Here is a 7,587-nt window from a genome sequence, read left to right as displayed (position 1 = left end):
TAATGCTACACGCTTTGATTACTAAAAGAAATAATGACATACTACCAAGTGAAATAGTATCAGTAATCAGAGAAAGAATGGACGGAGTTAGAAAAGAATCCAGATGCGAAGATAATAAGTTACAATTTGGTAAAGGAAAATCAAAATCCGCAGCGAAAAGAAGAGCACGACACCTAGAAAGATGTCACAAATGCGGAAAATGGTCACATGGAGGTAAATGTTCAAATAATCAAACCTATTCAAATACCGAATTTGTTACTTTATGCAGAGACGGACCGTTCATATGTTTAGAAGAAAAGACACTGAATGCTCGAGGTTACGCCTATGTAGCCATGGAAAACCAATTAAACCGACTATCTTATGAATGGGATAGATCATATAACTAAGAAATCTATTTCACAGGTATGTCTGTACAATTTTTATTTTTATTTTTATTTTTAACCTTTTGATAATAAACGCTAATTTGTTCGCTAAAAAGTATTAAATTGGTATTGAATAAAATTAGGTTTGGCGACCGAAATTATTGATATCATTCAAAAATTTATTACGTCACTGCGAAATTTAATGTTTATTCTTAAGGTATAAATATCTTTAATCAATCAACCCAAAATATTTCAAAAATTCGTCATGAGTTAAATTAGGTTTTGGAACCGAAATTACTTTACCGAAAAGAGGGGCGCATATTTTTGATAATATTTGATTGATTAAAGTGGGTTAAAAAGCCAAAAAGATTTTTAATTTTATTTTTTTTCCATGTTTTTAAAATTAATATTTAAATCTTAAATTAATATTGTAAACTTTGTAAAAACAATATATTTAAAATTGTAAATATTTGAAAAATTAATATAAGCTTGGTGTGAATTTATAATATGAATTTTTAAATTAAGTTTGGTGTGAATTTTTAAATATTAATTTTGAATTTCATATTTAAGTTGTGTAAATTTAAAAACAAAAATTTACTTTATCTCATTAAGTTAAAAATATGATTTTTAAAATTCGTCGTAAGTTGAAGACTAGGTCTTTGAACCGAAATTGCTTTACCCAAGGGAGGGACGAGAACTTTTATTATCATTATTTTTAATCTTATTGATTTAAAGTATGCCAAAAACATTAAAAAACCCAAAAATCTTAGCTTTTAAAACAATCGCTACAAAAAGACAAATTATAAAATTTTGTCGAGGGACGGACTAGGACATCGATCCGAAACGACCTCGTCCTAAATAACAAGGGAAACAAAATTTTAAAATTAAGTACTTAATTGTTTTATAAGTTAATGATTATAAAAAAAAAAAAAAAAGCAAACTCCGCGACTCGCGGAGTTTGAAGGGTCCAAACACCGCGAGTCGCGGAGGGACCTGAAAGGACCCGTTCATATACATTATAAACGATTCACAATAGTTGATTACATTGCGAGGTATTTGACCTCTATATGATACATTTTACAAACATTGCATTCGTTTTTAAAAGACAATCTTTCTTTACATCGAAAATTGACAGGCATGCATACCATTTCATAATATCCACTATCCAACTATAAATTGATTTAATAATAATCTTTGATGAACTCAATGACTCGAATGCAACGTTCTTCGAAATATGCTATGAAAGACTCCAAGTAATATCTTTAAAATGAGCAAATGTACAGCGGAAGATTTCTTTAACACCTGAGAATAAACATGCTTTAAAGTGTCAACCAAAAGGTTGGTGAGTTCATTAGTTTATCATAATTATTTATTTCCATCATTTTAATAGACCACAAAAATTTCATTTCCAGTTCTCATAAATATACGTCCCATGCATAGAGACAAAAATAATCATTCATATGGTGAACACCTGGTAACCGACATTAACTAGATACATATAAGAATATCCCCTATCATTCCGGGATCCTCCTTCGGACATGATATAAATTTCGAAGTACTAAAGCATCCGGTACTTTGGATGGGGTTTGTTAGGCCCAATAGATCTATCTTTAGGATTCGCGTCAATTAGGGTGTCCGTTCCCTAATTCTTAGATTACCAGACTTTAATAAAAAGGGGCATATTCAATTTCGATAATTCATCCATAGAATGTAGTTTCAATTACTTGTGTCTATTTCGTCAAACATTTATAAAAGCGCATGTATTCTCAGTCCCAAAAATATAAAGGGTAAAAAGGCAAATGAAACTCACCATACTGTATTTCGTAGTAAAAATACATATAACGTCATTGAACAAGTGCAAGGTTGACCTCGGATTCACGAACCTAAATTAATTATATATATTTATGTGTTGGTCAATATTTGTCTAACAAATTAGGTTAAGTCATAGTGTACCACAATCCTAATGCTCGAGACTAATATGCAAAAGTCAACAAAAGTAAATTTGACTCAAAATAATTTCCAAAAATCTATACATGATTAATATATAGTTTAAATATCGTCGTTTTATATTTTTAAATATTTTAAAAGATTTATTAGAGTAAATAATATAATTTATTTATTAATAAATAAAATTTTATATTAAATTTATATAATAAAATATACTTTTATATATATTAAGTAATAAAATTTATAGAGTTCATTTAATATCATAAAGATAATATGATAGGTATTATTAAAGTAAGTTATTACACGTAGTAAAATATGTTTGTATCACATATTTATTTGATAAAATAAAATCTATATTGATAGTAAGTAAAAGTTGTATTATCTTGTAATAATAATTATTATTATAAAAATATCAATATTTATAATTACTAAGATGACATTATGATAAAACGATAATTCTAATTATGATAACTTTAATATTTACGATAATTTTTAATATTATCTTTAAAATAATAATAATAATAATGATATTTTATAGTAACAATGACATTTCTATTAAAATGATAATTTTTGTTAAAATGATAGTTTTAATACTAACGATACTTTTAATAATAATAGTAATGATAAAAATAATAAGAACGATAATTTTATCTAAATCAATATCTTATAATATTTTAATTTCATCATGATACTCTTACTCATTATTTCCTAATTGTTTCGTTTAATAGCTTTTAATCGTCTTTTATATCGTGTTCATAATAATAATAATAATAGTAATCAAAATAATTAGGTGTTACAAATATTTATTTTAAATACACTAATATTAATAATGATAGTTACTATAACATTATTAATGATAGTACTAATAATTATCTTAATGATAATATAGTAATAATAATAATAACAATAACAATAACCATTTTTAAATAATGATATATATATTAATAACGATAATAATAATAATACTAATAATAATAATAATAATAATAATAATTGGATAATAATAATAATACTAATTATAACTTTAACGATAATAACGATAGTAATAATAAAAAAAATAACAATTTTTAATGATAAATCCCTTTTATTGATAAAGATAATAATAATCATAATAATAAGATAAAACTAGAGCGACGATAAAAACGACGATAATAATAATCATTTTTAATAAAAATATCGAAAATTCAATTGATTATAACTTCTAATCCGTTCATCGAAACCATTCGATATCTAAAAGAAAAGTTCTTAATTTTTCGCTAGCTTTCCAAGGACATGCATATCTTATACCTTATCTCAACTGCAAGTGTAACTAATTCAACATTCAACCTAACCTGTCTAAGGGCAATATTAAAAGTACAAGCATGCATAATCCTAAATACTCGAGCACTAGTCAGGGATACACTATTAGTATGTAAAAGTTAAATTATGAGTACTCACGTATCAATATTGAGATTCAATATTGCAGGAAAGGTACGTAGACGCAACGGAAATGATAAACACTATATTGACCTCACGAGCATAAACATGAACCATACTCAATCACCTCCATAGCTATAACCCATAATTTCCTTAATCCTATCCCACTCGAAAAACAATTTCGAAATCACTCGGACAGCACTCCGTCGTAATATTTTATGTATACTAATAATATCTTGAAATAATACGGAGTAAATATATATATGTAAATCGATTGAGAGAGTTTAGAGAAAAATATTTTCAAGTTTCTATGAAATAATGAAACCTATTGAATTCTATTTATAATAGATTTTTGAATTATTAAAGTGAATTATTAAAGTATGAATTATTAAAGTGAATTATTAAAGTATGAATTATTAAAGTGAATTATTAAAGTATGAATTATTAAAGTGAATTATTAAAGTATGAATTATTAAAGTGAATTATTAAAGTATTAATTATTAAAGTGAATTATTAAAGTTAAAGTAAAGTAAAAATAAAGTAAATGTAAAGTTTAAGTATAGTAAAAGTATAAAACTATGTACGTATAATACGCGTATAAATATATATAATATTAATTTAAATCATTATATATATAAAATAAAATATAAATATCGTTATCTTTATCATACTAGTTAAGTAATGAGTTGTCAAAAGTGGTTCTAGATATTTATAAAAGCTATATACGTTTTAATAATAAAGTTCTTTTTAAACTGAAAACGTTTTTGTACGTTTAAAACTAAATAGTTCAATCGAGTCTTTATGAGATTCAATCTTCCACTATCCTTTGTCTAGTTTTCAATGATTGACAATTTGTTCTTATTTATAAATCACTTTACCATTTTCCGAATATTGTTAAAATGGAAAGATTTCTCAAATCAACGTGGGCCTTTCAACAGAGACTTGTAATCATAATTCAATATATCTGATAATTCAATCATTTGATCTTATCTTCTAATTCCATTGATAAACATTTTGAAACAGATACAATCATATAAAGTATTTAATCTAATATTTTGTTTATGTTTCAAGTTATAATATATATACACATATACATATATAATCATATTCGTTTAATGGTTCGTGAATCGTTGGAACTTGGTCGAGGTTGAATGAATGTATGAACATAGTTTAAAATTCTTGAAATTTAACTTAACAAATATTGCTTATCGTGTCGGAAACATATAAAGATTAAAGTTTAAATTTGGTTGAAAATTTCCGGGTTGTCACAGTACCTACCCGTTAAAGAAATTTCGTCCCGAAATTTGAGTGGAAAGGTCGTGAATGATAATAAGTATGTTTTTATGATGCATGCGGGCTGAAAATTAGAGTTTTATCATCAGCGAATAATTTGGATAAACAATCCATTTATATGAAGAGTACGAATGAAGCTAACATAGAAGAGTGAAATGAGTAAGTGTAGATTCATCTTATCATTTGACGTAGATATGATTGATTCCCAGATTTCAAGGGATTTGAAGAAAATCTTCTTAATAAGATTTGACTCTCCGGTAATCAAGGGAATTAGGATCCGCTTTAAATGCGATCGTCCATTTTAATTGTTCTGTCGGAGATTTTCTTATAAATTCACCTCCTTCGTTTCCTTACAACTCACACCTTCTGTTGATGCATTTTATACAAGTCCCTAGACATCTACCCACGTCCATTGCAGGTACAACAGTTTACAGGCCACCATGATTGCTCGTTATTATCCTATACGTGTTTGTATGTGGTTACAGGAACTGCAGGAACGAGATTTAAATGTTTGACTATGTTAGACTTAGTCAGACGTACGAGTGAAGCCTCACTAGTATAGCTGACAGGCTCATACGTACGACTGATGCTGAGCTAAGTCACAATTACAACCTAAATAAGAAGACACGAGTGAGTGATCACCCGTACGGCTGATGAAGCCAACTCGTACGTGTGATGAATGAATCGTATGGGTGAGTCAACAACAGGGGTATATAAAGTCTTATGTTCTTCAATTTTAGGTTAAGCCTCTCATTTGTTACACACACTCAGATCTAGTGAGCTCCTCCAATTTTTTCTCAGTCCAAATCACCCAGGTGGTGAATAATAGCTCTAGGTGTTGATCTAATCACACTTGATTTAGTTGTGGTTTGACTAAATTAATCAAAAAAAAATTTAACCTATTCACTAGAGGGTTTGATTCACTTATTCCGCCATTGTGTGAGTTAAATCTGTTGATTTCTAAGTTCCTAGTCATGTTTCATCACCTTCTATTCTTTCCCCCTCAACTCATATTTTAAAGTATTCATAAATATACTCCATCCAGTTCTGATTCTAGATATACAACTTTCATATCGATCATTCTTCTTTTTCATCTACCGCCGGAAGAATCTATTTACTTCAACTATACTCTTGGGTTTATAGTGTTTCTAGTTCTCCCGTGTCTTTATATTGCTATATGCATCGATATATATGGTTTATAATTTCTAGTTTATCGTTGGGCTTTATATGTTCCCTTATATTTCAAAGTCTCTGTTTCTGTCTTCTATAATCATTATCATTAACAGTTAATGCTCTCTTTTATTTGCTGCAATTTATACCCCAATTTTTATTTCGGAGTTTTGTCCTTTTGTTTCTTCTTCTTGCGATTAAGCACTGCTTGTAATGGTCCAGAATTCACAGATATGAATTTCAGAATGAACATTGTTAATGTTCTAGGAAGGAAATTGTGATGGCACGATCTTGACTTGTCAAATTACTAGAATACCTTGGAAAAGGCCGAATCATCAAGAAATATTTTCTTGATATTTTAGAGGTTAAATAGAATACAAGAGTCGTATAACATGGCACATGATGATATTATGATCTGTGAATCATCACGTTCCATTTAGAAACTCAGCATGACTTACTGTAATATAATCACGTTGATCAAGTGTCATTATATTATACTAATTCATGCTTCAGTTCCCAACACTACTTCAAAATATTCCTATTTTAAACTTGAATGTTTCAGAATTTAGAAACTAAAATAGTTTCTTTTATGATGTAATACAGATAGCGCAAAGAGGTAAATGATTTCAAATAAGAAAAATTAAGAAAATATCTTCAGAAATATGGAGGATATTTATAATGAAATATATGATGATATTTTAGAATTTCTAATTTCAGAGGATGATGAAGAATATTGTCCGCAGGGGTTTAGAGTCAGGAGCAAGGTATTCGTTAATGACTTCAGCAGGTACTGAATCATTTGGATCCATTGAAGTCAGGTTCAGTCTTTGTAATTTGTCCAAAGCCTCCTTCCTACTTTGCTCAATCCGTTTTCCAGTTCCAAAACTTCTCTTTTTCTGCGCTTTGCCAGCACACTTCATCATTATCATTCAGCTTTTACCGTTTAAAGTCGTTTTTAGTTTTTGCTGCTTCATCAGCATTTTTTCCATTTTCGGAGAACCAATTCTTAGTTCGGAGTGTTTTTCAGAAACTTCACATTCAAATTAAGTCCAGAAGATAGACGTTATATATACACATATAATTGTTGGCGTAGACATGCTGCGAGATTTTAAAATACTGATTGCTAATTCTCAATGATTCGTATGGCAATTCTCATTACAAGATGCGAATGAGTAAATGATGGGGTTTCAATAAATAATTATAATGACTTTTTGGAGAGGCTAAAGTCAAAGGGTAATGAAGTTGTTGGTACATCTGCTAATAATGTGGTGGAATGTAAAAGGTTCCCTGGTAACGATGGTGTATATCTCAAGGTTATAATAAGGTTAGTCTGACTGAAAAGTTGAAGTTGACTTGCTGGAGCTGTGACAAAACTGGCTACTTTGAATAGGAGTCGCAA

The sequence above is a fragment of the Rutidosis leptorrhynchoides genome, chromosome 2 (assembly GCF_046630445.1).
Source record: "Rutidosis leptorrhynchoides isolate AG116_Rl617_1_P2 chromosome 2, CSIRO_AGI_Rlap_v1, whole genome shotgun sequence".
In the NCBI taxonomy this organism is placed as follows: Eukaryota; Viridiplantae; Streptophyta; class Magnoliopsida; order Asterales; family Asteraceae; genus Rutidosis; species Rutidosis leptorrhynchoides.
This window is presented reverse-complemented; position numbering follows the sequence as displayed.